This window comes from Hakea prostrata, unplaced genomic scaffold (genome assembly GCF_041222555.1).
Source record: "Hakea prostrata isolate BN-2017 unplaced genomic scaffold, UWA_Hpros_2 contig_42, whole genome shotgun sequence".
In the NCBI taxonomy this organism is placed as follows: Eukaryota; Viridiplantae; Streptophyta; class Magnoliopsida; order Proteales; family Proteaceae; genus Hakea; species Hakea prostrata.
In genome coordinates this window covers 30,944-46,388 of record NW_028291161.1, presented here as the reverse complement: position 1 = coordinate 46,388, position 15,445 = coordinate 30,944, and the positions used below count along the sequence as shown (strand labels likewise).

The 15,445-nt window shown below is 36.9% G+C and overlaps 2 non-coding genes and 1 pseudogene across 2 annotated transcripts; 1 reads left to right on the top strand and 2 right to left on the bottom strand.

The window, feature by feature from the left end:
* LOC148999101 (AAA-ATPase At2g46620-like) overlaps positions 1 to 10,572 on the bottom strand; it is a 57,456-nt pseudogene extending 46,884 nt beyond the window's left edge.
* LOC148999102 (signal recognition particle RNA) lies at positions 9,265 to 9,567 on the bottom strand. The gene has a single exon (XR_016171023.1).
* Positions 10,573 to 14,592: 4,020 nt separating the features above from the next.
* TRNAL-UAG (transfer RNA leucine (anticodon UAG)) lies at positions 14,593 to 14,673 on the top strand. Its single transcript has one exon. It is a non-coding gene; the product is annotated as a tRNA-Leu (tRNA).
* The last annotated feature ends 772 nt before the right edge of the window (positions 14,674 to 15,445 follow it).

Here is a 15,445-nt window from a genome sequence, read left to right as displayed (position 1 = left end):
ATAATTTTTAAATGGTCAATTAATTTTGAAAAATATTTGAATCAATTTAATTCTCAATTTCTCTTCTTCTCATTTTTCAAAGAAACCATTAACTGTAACTAGCCACATTTTTCAAAGAAATCATTAATATAACATCCAAGGAATAGGAAGAGTTTCTACGAAAAACCAAGAAATGTTAATGGAAGAAGCCCAAGGAATAGGAAGAGTTTCTACAAAAACCAAGAAATGTTAATGGAGGAAGAAAAACTTCATTAAAAAAAACCAAGAGACACCGCTCCCCAGCCATCTCTCAGAGAATGTTTTGAAGAATCCGCTATTCCATCCACCTGGCTCCCCAGCCATCTCTCAGAGAACGTTTTGATGAATCCGCTATTCCATCCACCAGGCATTCCTACATTGCAACTGGTACTTCCAAAAAGAAGACACCATGACCTGAAGGAGATGAATAGAAGTAAATGGGCGTGCTCGTATTCAAAGACACAAAGACGTTTACCGGAGTTGCTGTCGCTCCTTTATCTAATCTTATGGGCCTATATGCTCGAACCAAATTGCTATGAAGGTTTTGGATGGAGCTAGAGTTTCTTGCAATCAATCTCATTAATGGAGTTTCTCAAGCATCCTCAACCTCAGGTGAGACAACATTAGCAACGGCGGCAACTATAACAACAATAAGCACCTGCGTCAGTAAATTTTGCATCTTCTAAGTAGTTCCGACATCACAAAATGATGAAGAGATTGAGATGGAAGGGAAAAGACTTCGGAGATGGCTGTGCTAAACAAGGGAGAGATAGCAAGAGGGAGAAAGACCTCTGAGATGGCTATTGATGACAAGCCTCTAGCAAAGACTTCAGAGGCATTCGAAGAACTTGCACACACTGTAAATTCAGAAACCCTCAAACTTCTTTTACCAGATCAAGAAAACGCTATAGAAATTCAAAGTCCAACTTTGCCAGCATAGATTAAGATTCATTTCAGGTGAAAACAATCTGTTTCAATTTATTTAATTTTTATTGTGCGAGGTTAACGAAAAACATATTCGTTTTCAATTTGAGGTAGTTTGCACTTGTTAGGCTTTTCCCAGTTTTGGCTTTCCTTCTTACTGTATAAATCAAGGAACTCTAAAGCGAAAGATCCAGTGTTCATGTCAGCTGTTGGAGTTAAGACAACTTCCACCATATGTCATTTACAATCTTCAATTTTGTGATTCAAATCATGTATTGGATTTGTTATTCTACCTCTTCTTCTATTTAGAAATCTTGAATTGTTCAATTCTACTCATTGTAGTAGATAAGTTGTACATTGTATTTCGACATGATTCTGGAGACCTAATGAAGATGGCGGTTCAAGAACATTGTTTTCAACAATGAATTCAATGAGGACACTGTTAGGAATGATGGGATGGTAGCCTCATCAACAGGTTCCTATCGAAATGCATCATTTTAGCCTAGAAGGACCAATTTGCAGTCTGCTACAGTCAGTTGGGTACAAAGTACATCATGCTTTCAAGGTACCAGCTCATTCTTTTTCCATTCCATCTCAATGAATCATCTAGGATATCTAAAATTGTTTTATTTCTTTAAGTTTTGTAATATAAGTGCACTTCATCGAGAATGGTAGGCACCATTACTTGAGCAACTGTTGAGTTTTTCTGATATTATGTCTTTTATGATGTTTGAGGTTGTTTTCTTAATATTTCTATAATTTACAGGACTAGAATCCGAAAGATTCTAATGAGGAACTCCAATTCTGATATAACCCTGTTTTTGACAGGTGATGATGGACTTTTTCCAGATTGCAGAGTAGTTCCGTTCACACTCATTTTTCCTAGGACTAACAGGTACCAAAAGCTTATGTAACCTCATAAGCTGTGAAAACAGAGGACGTTTGCCAAAGCTGCTTTCTTGCCGCTTGATCTTTTGCTACAATGTTGCAATTGCTTGTTCAATAAGTCTAGGCTAACCAACCACAATAGAAGTCAGATATCTATGAATAGCAGGACAAAGAGAGAGAATATCTACACCCTCTCTACTAGGGTGTTTGCTTTCATTCTGTTCTTATATTTGCTTTTAGGTTCTTAAGTCAATAATAACTCTGGCATACTGTAATACCTCCTCATTTGGAGCTTCACTATACTTTGCATAGTTGCCAAGCTCTGATGCATAACCCAAATCTCCAACCTAACAAATTAAAAAAAAAAAAGAAAAAAAAAAAATTTCACCCATAGCATGCTTACTTGTTAAGAAGAAGCAGAGTGGATTTTAGGAGCAGTTATACTTGCAGTGTCAGCATGAATAACACTAGCCCCACCACCGGTCATCATAGTCCAAAAGCGCCCTTTAGGGTTCAAAACAGTAAACTTGAAGGATTCACTTGTCTGGGATATAATGGAGGTATTTATTAATAAGCATTTGGCTCCACGTTAGTGGCTTTCTCATGATTTTTGGTTCAGATCTGCACATTTTTCCACAACATCTAGCAAAATCTTCGCGAAAAACACTATTTGCAGCACTGTTCACAGCACCTAAATTTTGAAATTTCCTCTTAAAATCTGATGGCCCATCGTGGTGGGGGTCGTGGTCGCATGGGTGGACCTGTTGTGGGTAGAAGATGAGGTCGGGGGGTCCAGCGTCCTGAATTATTGTTGTACAATAATTTCTTCCGACACCAGCTCATTGAGTACGAGCCGTTCGTCGAGCCGCTCCGGATGGCACCATTCTAGGTATATGAGAGATTTGCAGCACTAGGGTGGGGCTACATGCTGAACTTTGATGAGCCGGCTTACCTCGAGCTCATTCACTATTTATACACTTGACTTTTTGCTGAGGTTCCACTTAACGGTGGAGGCACCGTACTCTCCATCCAATCTCAGGTTAGAGGTACATTCATCCAATTTGACATCGACTTATTGGCTACTATTTTGGATGTGTCCTACGTTCCCGACAAGATGAGGTGGATTCCACCCATGCCAGCGGCGGGGATGATTCCATCATTACACTGAGAGGTTTCTCATCTTTTCGATGTTATGAAACCGTGAGTGTGATCACATGCAACAAGGGAGGAGCATGCTTCATTCCCCGAGACTTATTTCTATCATCGTGAACCGTAACATCTTGCCCAAGGGTGGGCATCAAGATGAGATATCGATCATGTGAATCCCATCTAATCCTAACCTTATTGCTGTGTTGAATTCATACCCTCCATATACATTGTTCGATTTATTCTCTGTCGACTGTCGTATGAGTTGCCTAGTTTTGTTTGTAGAAGTTTACCTAGAAGCTTATCTTTTCTCCCTTCTATTTCTCTTGTGCCTTCTATACGCTTTGATAGGAGGGTGATCTTAAGTCATTCCCATGACTGATCCTTGTATCCCTGCTGTTCTAGAGTGGATCTCCATACACTCTATAACCTTGTGAATTCTCCACATGATGATTTGGAAGAGAAATCAAGTGTGATCTTCATGATTTGTTATTCCTTCTAATTGTTTCAAGACTTCAAGCTTTTCATCTCCTGTTCCTCAATCAAAGGTTAGTAATCTCTCTTGTGTTGTATTGATCTACTCTTACTATGTTTTATTCTTTGTAATTGAGATTTAGAAGAAGATGCTGCATCCTTGCAACCATCTCTTCTACAATCTCCTCTCATTCTTAAGTTTTTATGATCTTCATATTGATCTTTGCCATGATCCTTGTGAAGTCTTCATAAACCCATGATCATACCTTCGATTTTATTTCAAGGCATGTTAGATTTATTCCTTGTTTTTCTTACAAAAGATTTATTGTTAATTGTTTTCCGAAGATTTTGGGAGAAGAAAGGTCAAGATAAAAGCAATGTCCTCCATCTCTTTAGAATCCTAGTACTCTCCCAATTTTGAGGACGAAATTATTTTAAGGGGGGAAGAATGTAAAATTCAGCTCAAACCTAACCAGGACACCCTATTTGTTTTGGGAAAAAGAAAGACCTATTTAATGTTAGACCTTGAAGTCAAACCTTGATTTCAATGTTGTTATCCTTGAAAGCCTTAGGAGGCCATGTCTGGCCTTATCCTAACCTTGACCCGGCCCGAAATTTGTATTGTCTATAGATCCAATGACCCGAAGTGGTGGGAGAAGTCCTTGTGGATCCTTTTGGTTGATGATTTGGTGTCGGTGCCCAAGCCCTTGGACATTGACGATGATGCCCCTCACTTGAGAGCATTGTAAGTGTTAGTTCTGAATCAGCGCACCAAAGAGGGGTGAATTAGTTGAAATACCTAATGAACTCCTGTGCTCAATCCGAATATATTTCCCGAAACTAGACTTCTTGATGGACTTGTAGGAGAAAACCGCACTCAATTTGACCTTGTATAGCCCTCTGAATCCGCATCTGAAGTTGCTAAACTATTCCTGAAAATTCTGTTGAAACTCTTTGGGTCGATACCATCAACCCAAGGTATCGACCAACAAGCCCAGATTCGAATAAAAAGGTGCTTTTTGGATATTCCTTCCTCCTTTTAAGTGAAACCTAGAACCTAAAACATTATTTCACTCATTTCAACATCTGAGAACATGGGAAAGCTCCTCTAAGCCTCCTCCTTGGCTTGGGTGTTGATATTCTTCAAGAATCCTTTGTCTCTCTTCTTTAATCTCTTCTACAAGGTATGTAATCTCCCACTCTCTCTCTAATCTACTTCTACCTTACCTTATTCTTGCTGTTGGGACCATGGCCAAGGTGTTGCAACCTTGCAAACACCTTGCCATGAGTCTTCTTTACCTAATACATTAATGTTTTCCCCAATCTTGCTATGATTTACTTACCTCTTGATCATTAACTATGCATTTCCATGATTTGTTGCTCACGAACTTGCTTTATTAACCAAAACTGAAAGGTAGCCTATGATTAGCCTAATTTCTACCTTGCCTATGATTACAATAATGCTCCTAATCTATTCCCTACCTAATTCACTATGTTTTCCCCCAATTTGCATTAAGTAATAACCAATGCCATGATTTCCAACTCTTGAACTTGATATACCAATTTGGGGATTTCTAAATTGACCATTGGATTATGTTAATTCTTTGATAATTAGTGTATCTATATTGTGTCTCAGATGTTAGATAAATCAATTCAAATCCAACTGACATCCATCTAAGTTATTTCCTTGTAAATATAACAAATGCGTACCTTATTTATTTATAAATATAACAAATGCATATCTAAAAATGATAGGTAAATGTTTTCTATTACACAAAAAATTACTCTTTCTACTGTAGAATGGTTATACTATAGGGGTGTTGGGAAATGCCTTGTCAACATTGCCACATCCACCTCCATTAGTTTTGATGATAACAAACATGAATTACTAATGGCTATACTGAGTTGTGTTTATCTAGTTCAATATGAGAGTAGGTGGACCAAATCCAACTAAATGCCAAATGCCTAAGCCCATGTTTAGGTCATACCAAGCCAAGATAGACATGAAGTCTAAGTCAAGATGAGCATGAAGAATGAAGTACAAGAAGACTCAAAGAACATCAATGATTATCAACTCATGCTCAAGTAAGAAGACATAGCAAATTAGGACTTAATTCACTTCATGTATACTCATATGTAATTGCACTCAATTATATGCATATCATGTCACTAGACTGACCTAAGACATATTAGGAGAGTGTATAAAGCTTAGGGTTGGCTAGATATACCAAAAACCCAATCAAGTCCTTGTTTGCACCTAACTATGCAATATGTGCTCAGATGGACATCCGTCTGATCCAGACAGTCATCCGTCTGATCCAGACAGTCATCCGTCTGGTCACAGGAGCTCAAACATAATTTTTGTCTGTTCAGACAGAGCTCCTTCAGAGACGGACTGTCGTCTGGTCAGACGGTGCTCCGTCTGAGACGGACTGCCGTCTGGTTAGACAGTGCTCCGTCTGGTTAAAAATCTGCAACGGCTACTTTTTAAATGAGATGGACGTCCGTCTGAGACAGACGGTAGTCCGTCTGGGCTAAAATTTGCTGAGGTTCTAGTTAACGGTGGAGGCACCGTATTCTCCATCCAATCTCAGGTCAGAGGTACATTCATCCAATTTGACATTGAATTGTTAGCTACTATTTTGAATGTGTCGTACGTTCCCGATGAGATGAGGTGGATTCCACCCGGCGGTAGGGATGATCCCATTCATTACACTGAGAGATTTCTCATCTTTTCGATGTTATGCAACCGTGAGTGGGATCACATGCAACAAGCGAGGAGCATGCTTCCTCCCCCCGAGACTTATTTCTCTCGTCATGAGTCGTAACATCTTGCCCAAGGGTGGGCATCAGGATGGGGAATCGATCATGCAGGCGTTCATCACTTTGGGTAACATAAGAATATGTATTCATCATCACTAAGGAACCTGAAAAACAATCATTTGAAAAATCAATCTTATGATTCAAATCATAACTTGAATTAGCATACATCATCCTAGAAGTTTATTATTAACTATTATAGTTCTTACTTTACATTGCAAAATAGTCTTGTAGTAGCCTGGGCTCTCAATAAGCTGAAGCTTATCTAGGTCTAAGAACATTTTCTTGATGATCAAGTCAGATATGGGCATTTAAAAACAGAGAAAGAAAACCAATATGCTCAATATCCAGGCCAATTATTAAAGATGTCCACCTTATCAATCAGATGTCAGATAAATCGATTCAGATCCAACTGACATCCATCTAAGTTATTTCCTTGTAAATATAACAAATGTGTACCTTATTTATTTATAAATATAACAAATGCATATCTAGAAATGATAGGTAAATGTCTTCTATTACACAAAAAATTACTCTTTCTATAGTGGAACGGTCATACTATAGGGGTGTTGGAAAATGCCATGTCAGCTTTGCCACATCAGCTTCCATTAGTTTTGATTATAACAAACATGAATTACTAATGGCTATGCTAAGTTGTGTTTATCTAGTTCAATATGAGAGCAGGTGGACCAAATCCAACTCAATGCCAAATGCCTAAGCTCATATGTAATTGCACTAAATTATACGCATACCATGTCACTAGACTGACCTAGGACATATTAGGAGAGTGTATAAAACTTAGGGTTGGCTAGAAATATCGGAAACCCAATCAGGTCCTTGTTTGCACCTAACTATGCAATATGTGCTTCAGACGGACATTCGTCTGATCCAGACGATTCCCCCCCCCCCCCCCCCCCCCCCCGCGGAATTTCCGTCTGTTCAGACGTAGCTCCTTCTGAGACGGACTGCCGTCTGGTAAGACAGTACTTTGTCTGAGACGGACTGCCTTCGGGTCAGATGGCACTTTGTCTAGTTAAAAATCTGCAACGACTACTTTTTAAATAAGATGGACGTCCATCTGAGTCAGACGGTAGTCCGTCTAGGCTAAAATTTGTCTGTTTTCTATCCGTTGGGGGGTTGGGGCTGAGCCACTTGAAGGCCATATACACGGGGCGGAGCCAGGATTGAACATTGGGGGGGCCGAATGTATGTGGGCCAATGTGGGACCCACTGTAGGTCCCATTTTAGAATATATTATTATTTTTTAATGTGGAGTCTACATTAAAAATGAGGTAAATTAATAGAAAATTCATGAGTGTGAGAGAGAGTGAATACCTGATGTGGAGAAGATTTAGGAAAATTCCAAAGTTTGCTAACTATTTCAATATTTTGTGAGACGTGTGAGAAAAAAAAGAGAAAAAATAGGAATAAAAGAGGAGATTCATGAGAGAATAAATAGAAATGAAAATAGGAGAGAATATATAAGGAGAAATTCATGGATCGTGAGTTAGTTTTAAGTTAGAATTTAACCTTTTATTCCTTAAAATTAGGGATTTAATGATAACCATTAGATAAAGATTATGAATGACATTTGACCCATCATTTTTATCTTAAATTTTTTATTTTTATTTTTGGAGGGGGGCCAAATAGTGGTATTTCACATTTAAAGATAGAGAAATAAGGAGAAAAACAAGGATACTTACAATTTCAAAAATCCGGGGGGGCCACGGCCCCACGGTCCCAACGTGGCTCCGCCACTGCATATACATAAGCCAATTTCACCCCATTTAAGAACCTAAACCTTGACAACTGATCAACTACTCCCCAAACACTCTTAAGCTCCCAAATTAGAAGAAAACACTTGTTTTGCCTCTCACCCTTACTCTACCCTTGAAGAACATACCAAGATGTCTCAGCAAGCTCATTGGAAGCAAAGCTTTGAGGTGATTGAAGGCTTTTTATTGGAAGGTTATTATTGGTGGTGCAAATCATATCATTTGGGCATACAACTCTCACTGCATCACACTCACACAAGAGGTAAAGTGTCACACCCCTTGTTAGGTAATCTCTAATCATTTATTGTTTTTACTTGTCTTCAATTCTAGTCTAGGTAGATTAGAATTTATTGGGTGCTTTTGCCCGTGAACAAATATTGGTTGGGTGCTCTTGCCCGTGAACAAAGATTGAAGAGGGTGCTCTTGCCCTAAGATAAACAAAGATTATAAAGGGTTTGATCTCTACCCATTCTATTGAAAGAGAATCACTAGTGAAATACTCTTTTGAGACCAAGAAGGGGGTGGTCATAGACTTGCAAAGTCGAACCACTATAAAATATTTGTCTTGTGGTTGATTGTTATTATTTAATTTTATTAAAATTTATAATTTATCTTGTATTTGCAATCAAACCGAAAAATTGGGACAATCCACCAGTTGCAACCTAATCACCCCCATCTAGGTTGCACCAACGAGGGGGATCAAATTATTGTACCAAAACAAATACATATAAATTCCCTTTTCTCTTTTGGCTATTGCAAAACTCAAAGCTAACTAAAACAGAGGAAGGCTCACAAAAACTTAAACACAACAGCCAGCCAGGCCATGTAAACCTCTCTTCTTATCTTTGGGTGCAACAATTATTCAAGAAAACTAGGTGGTGAAGGTGGAGGACATTACAGCACTGGCACAGAAAGAGATGAAATGACACAGAAATATTGCTCCATGGAAGCCCATTGCTCAGATGAGCCTGATCCCATTAAAGGAGCACCAGTGATGGCGTTGTCCAATGGTAGGTATGGAACAGGAGGCCTGGCTCCAATTCATGGATGTCCTCTTCAGAGTTAGGTGTTTGTGGTTTCTCTTGTCCAAGTTGTGCTGCTCCTCATCAAACTTCTCACTCATTTGCTAATATTCTCTAATCTGCTATTGTTTATTAGATCCACGTTCCCTCTATATTTTTTGCATCGAAGGATTCTTAGGAAATAAAACTAAAAATAAAGAAGTGATTGTCCGACTGGAGACACCTCTTGGGGCACAATGGGTTCAAGGCACACCAGCTTGTAATCCTTCCACTGTTAGGAGCGGGAGGTTATCGCTGCTCTGTGAAACCAGCCTGACGCATTGCCCTCACCTCTAAGAGCCATGAAGTCCAAGCCTTCGCCTAAACCACATGGCTCAACTCCTCACTTGGAACGGGCAAGCAAGAAACTGTACCATTGAGTCCGACCCAGCAAGAGTTGTACCAGCGTCCAATCACCTTACTGCCCCCCTTGGTTACAAGCTCTCGCTACTGAGCTCGGCATTCAATCCTTTGGAGACATGATCTTATGAGACAACAACTTTAGATTAAGTTCCCAATGTGGGACTAAACTGGAAGCATGATTGTTCTCTACAGCATTGGAATTGGTCATCTAAACAATAGATCGTTTTCAAATCCTAATTAAGATGGTATCCTTTTTTTGGTTCAATTAAGGTGGAATCCCACACCTCCAATTTTCCAGTATTTTTATTTTTATTTTTATTTTTGATTTTCGGGTGAAAGATTACCATTATTGACCTGATAAGGAATTTGATCTAATATGTATGCTCACACGGAATCAATGACCTTTCAAATATAAATACTTGCCTTAAACATCATCTTGCTTATAATACCCATGCCATCAATTTACCATTATTTTTATTTTAAAATTTTTTTGGGTGAAAGATAACCATTATTGACCAGAAGAGAAATTAATTTCTTTCTATTCTGAGCTATTATGTAATGCTCACACAAAATCAAAGATCAATTCCTGCCTTAAACATCATCTCGCTTACATCGTTATTGTTGTGTTCATTCCGGCTCAAGCCACTGAACCGGGACGAACCATTCAAATCAAACCAGGCATATAAATCTGGTCCAGGATGGTTCACATGAGGCTTCTCAGATTAGGCCCTTCTCGGAGGAGATGTCTGTTGAAAAGCTAAGAAGTGGGCTTTGCAGTGACACCCAACTGTCATCGTGTGACTTTCTAGCAAAAGTGACGTTGATAGGGGATTCGGCGTATCTTTATCAAGGCGTCAACCTCAGCATTGAATGCACTGTGAATCATTAAATGCTCATTATTGATGGCGAAGCTTCTCATTCGTCCAAGACCAACTTCAAGTATTGCATCTCCACGTTTTGTCTCCCCAACTGGGGATTGATGTCACATCAAGGATCACTTGATGCTGACCACTTGATTCAGCGATGAGTTCTCTAGCTGTCCAGTAGATCAAGCTGTTAGCTTGCTGAGCAAGTTTCCCTAAGAAGTCATCTCCACCCTTCATCCTTGTGCATGGGCATCGTAGGGCTACGCAACGTCCACTATCACTTGAGGTATGGACCAGCTATATATATCATCACTATGCATGGGTGAGGGGTAAGACTTGAATCTCTAGCCATTATTATCCTACAATTACTTCCTTAGAACATTCTCTCCTTCATCTTCTTGAGCATTTACTCCCCAAGGGGGAGACCCTAGATTCCTCACCTTAGCTGACTTAATCATTGGAGGTGGCTTCCCATCCTCAGAGGCAGCCCGCTCTCACCCTTGTTTTGTCTTCAGAAACCAGGTCTGAACCAAGAACGAATCAAGGAAATTAAATATCCTTTTGAAACAACACTTATAAATAAACATCGTTCAGTAATGTTATAGCATGGTTGTACTATTTGGTACTGACTGACACGAAAAAAATTGTTTACATGAACCATACTGCATTGATAAGGTACAAATATCAAAATCGGTTTGTACCGAATCAATAGAGTATGGTCATGGAATACATACCAGTACGTTTAATAAAATGGTATAAAGTAAATTTATTGAGTGTTGTATCAATACCATATTAAATATTGATTCCATACCTTCTTTTGGGTAAGATTTTCATATCAAATTGACATCCTTAAATTATAAATGGGTAAATATCATTTACCACCCCTCTTAGCTGGACAAATGACACTTACACTCCCTCTTACTTGGATAATATCACTTACCTCCCATCTTACCTAGCAAATATATGAAACACCTCCCCTCTGTTAACTTTCTCGGTTAAATTTAACTTTTACCGTTAAATATGTTTTTGAAACCCCAAAATACCCTTGGTTGAAAATATTTTTTAATTTAAACCCTAAATTACCTTAATCACCCCAGCAGCTAAAATACTAAATTATCCTCAATTAAAATAATTGTTAAAAACCAAAATACCATACTTAAAACCCAAATTATTTTTAATTATTAAAACCCCAACATACCCTTTTTTTTTTCTTCTATCAAACAACTAAAAAAACACGAACTACTTGATATCAAAGTGCAATTTCAATACTGAATTATTAAAAGGGTATGTTGGACTTTTAATAATTAAAGATAATTTGAATTTTAGTTATGGTGTTTTGGTTTTTAACAATAATTTTAATTAGGGGCAATTTAGTATTTTAACTACTAGGGTGATTACGATAATTTAGGGTTTAAACTAAAAAAAATATTTTTAGCCAAGGGTAGTTTGGGGTTTTAGAAAAATATTTAACAGTAAAAATTAAAGTTAACCGAGAAAGTTAACAGAGGGGAGGTGTTTGATATATTTGCTAGGTAAGAGGGGAGGTAAGTGATATTATTCAAGTAAGAGGGGGTATAAGTGCTATTTGTCTAGATAAGAGAGAAGGTAAGTGATATTTACCCATTTTGAATTACTTTTTTACATGAAAAATATTTTCATAAACTCTCATGCAAGAGATGCAATCATCTTCCTTCCTGTCATTCCATTTACATGTTCCATAGCGCCTATCAGAATGTCTTTTTATCATAACTTGATCTAACTTCACTTTTGAGATAAGCTGAGGATGAAAGTAGCAAATATGCGATAATTTAAATGATTGATGCAACTAACTAATAATGTATAGACATAAATTCTAATTATTATTTAGCTCTGAATTGTGATTTGAAATTTAGAATAAAATAAATCTATTAACTTTACTATGTGTTTTCCAATTATTTGTTGGTATATTTTCAATCCTTACTCTCCTTCAAATTCTCTAGGACAAAGATATCTATAAAATTTATGCAAATTTCCTACTTTTGAAGTCTTATACATTAAATTAACACATTCACCCATAAAAAATATTAGATCCACAAATGCGAAAAAAAATTTCCAATCAAAATCATTACAAACATTATTCATTTGAAACTACTGATTGGCATTTTTAAATAAGTCAATCAAGGACTTGGCTGATAATCCAACATTAGAAGTAATTTTTGGTGTCTATACCTCTCGTCAATTATTTTGGGGTGTCTCTTAAGTTTTTCCTTTCTTACTTAAATCTAAGATGTTAAGTATGGACAACGTTAATAATAGAATAAATTCCAGGAGGTGTAAACACAATAGCATACAGACCTAGGATATGTGTATGTACTTTTGTTTTTCCTTCATATCTGGTTATTCTTGGGTAACAAGAAAAAGCAACATTAAGACATTAATCATAAAATTAAAATATCCTTGAAGTTTCATATTTTGACTTTTTTACTTGTGTTTTATAAAAATTCTCAATTTAAAATGAGGCTGAATATTAGAAAATCATAAAATAGAAAGTGACCAGCCCCAGCCATTTGAGTGATAGATCATAGTAATAGACTAAGAAGTACAGACAATAAATTAACTCTCAATTGTGATCATCCGTATATTTTTCCTTATTTATTCTCTCATCTTCCCTCACGCACGACTAAGGAGAAAATTTTTCTTCCTCACACACGATTAAAGGGAATAATTGAATTTTGAAAAAGCTAAACTTTTCTCTTAGATCTTCTCCACAGGACTACAATCAGGTATTTTTATTTCTCTCTCTCTCTCTCTCTCTCTCTCTCTCTCTTTCGATTTATTTTCTTCTTCTTCTTCTTCTTTTTATTTTTTATATTTTTTCCCCCTTCCTTTGATGCTTTCTCCTTTGTTTTTTAAAATGTTAAATACGTATGAGTAAGAATATGATTGTATGATAGTTTTTTACTTTTTTTTATTAATTATTTATTTTTATTTGTGGTTGATTTGTTGAAATGAGAGAGCATATATTTTTAATACACCAACTTAAATTCAACTTTTAAATTCTAACTCAACAAAATAGAAACTCTATCCTAGAATCCAAAACACAATAGAATATGAGAGTTTGTAACTTTTTATTATATCTAGACTCTAACACCTGCAACACTGGATAAGATTCTGTATGTTTCAATTTGAAAAGTTTGTAGTAAATCAAATAATAAATAGAATACTCTACAAACAGACAAATCATAGAATAATTCATCATCTCTAAGTCTTCCTCTAAACTTTGAATTCGTCTTTTGAATTATATCATTTCTTTTTTGTTTTTTGGTAATCGAGTGAAAATAGGTTACAATCTTACAGATGCAAGATCAATAAGAAAATTAAATTGAATATAAGTTACAATCTTACATAAGTTTTTTTTATTTTATTTCTTGAATTTTGACTTACTCCTTAAAAAGAAAAAATAGAAAAGAAAAGATAACAATTAACTGATACAAAAATTCGTTATTAAAATTGAAACAACTTTTAAATCTGGTTGTAAATTCTAGAGTTTTCTAACAATTTACTCCTAAAGCCAAAAAAAAAATCGATTTTTTACTTATTTATTCCCTAATATATAACCTTATCAAGTAATTTTTTTCTTCTTTTTTTAAATACTAAAAATTTTGTAATTATTGTCTACCCCCTCCCCCACCATGTTGAATCCTGGGTCAAACCCTGATGATGACTCATATAATAGAAAAACATTAAAGCCAATGCAGGAAGCCAATGTAAGGTTGGTTGAGTGGTAAGATCCATACCTTTCAGTGGAGAGTTTGTGAGTTCGACTCTTGCATATGGCATTTCATTTTCAGTATTAAAAAAACCACCAGTACCAAAAAAAAATAAAAATAAAAAACATTAAAGCAAATGGGTAGTTAAATTAATGTAGATCCCTAGTGGTTGCTGCAGAAAGTTTGCACTGGCGGCTGTTTCCAACAGGTGGGGCCAATGGTTTATTACCGGGGTGGACGAAAGAGAGGAAGGAGATGGCTGAAGAATAAATCCTTTCACCTGTATTTAGTCAAACAAGCGTTCTCTAGTAATTTTTTCTCTTAAATTTTATTGGAGGGTATTTTAATCGTTTAACAATGGAAATTAAAAACTCAAATTCAAATTGAATAAGGATAAAATTGGTTTTTCAAATTTTGTTTGGTGGTGACATTATACCTTAATACCATTTCTTAATAGCATGGGGACATTTACCAATCATATAATTTAATCATCTGCATTATATCAAAAGTCAAGATGGCCGAGTTGGTCTAAGGCGCCAGTTTTAGGTACTGGTCCGAAAGGGCATGGGTTCAAATCCCATTCTTGACATTATTATTAATTTTTTTATACTCGGCGGCATATAAAACTAATTTGAAAAAGGGGAAATGCTGAGAAGAGATGAAGGAGAGAGAAACTCTTGAGAAAGAAGCTTTGGAGAAAGATGGTGCGCTAGGTCTTTGGATAGGGTTGCTAATGGCTTCTCTCAGAAGATGAGCGGTGGGAGATCTTACGCTGGGGTGGTAGGGACTTCCATTATGTCTAAGATTGATTCCCTCCCATTCCCTATGCCGGCTGTATCTTATCGACGTATTGTTATTCCTCAATCTGAGTACGAGTTGCAACGTACTCAATTTTGTTTCTCCTTGATTGGGAGGGCAAACTTTCGTCAGACAACAATGGATGCTTTACGTGATCTGGCTTCTAAATCATGGAAACTAAAACAAGGAGTTTCTTTTCATTCATTGGGAAAGGGTTTCGTGATTTTTCAATTTAGATGTGAGAAAGATTTGCTAGAAGTTTGGAGAAGAGGTGTCTGGAATATTGGCAATCAATTGATTCGATTCAACGTTGACGTCTGAATTTTAACATTCATGCTCCTCAACCGTCTGCCAAACTAGTTGGATTCGTTTTCCTGATCTTCCTCTTGAATACTGGCATGCCAAGGTATTACTTTCTATTGCTAAGATGGTAGGTCGTCTTGTTTCTTTAGACTGTCGTACTCGTCTTGGTTCTATGGGACATTACGCAAGAATTCTGGTGGAATTAGAATTGGAAACTGAGCGAGTGTCTGAAGTTCAAATAGAGTGCTTTGAACCTAGTT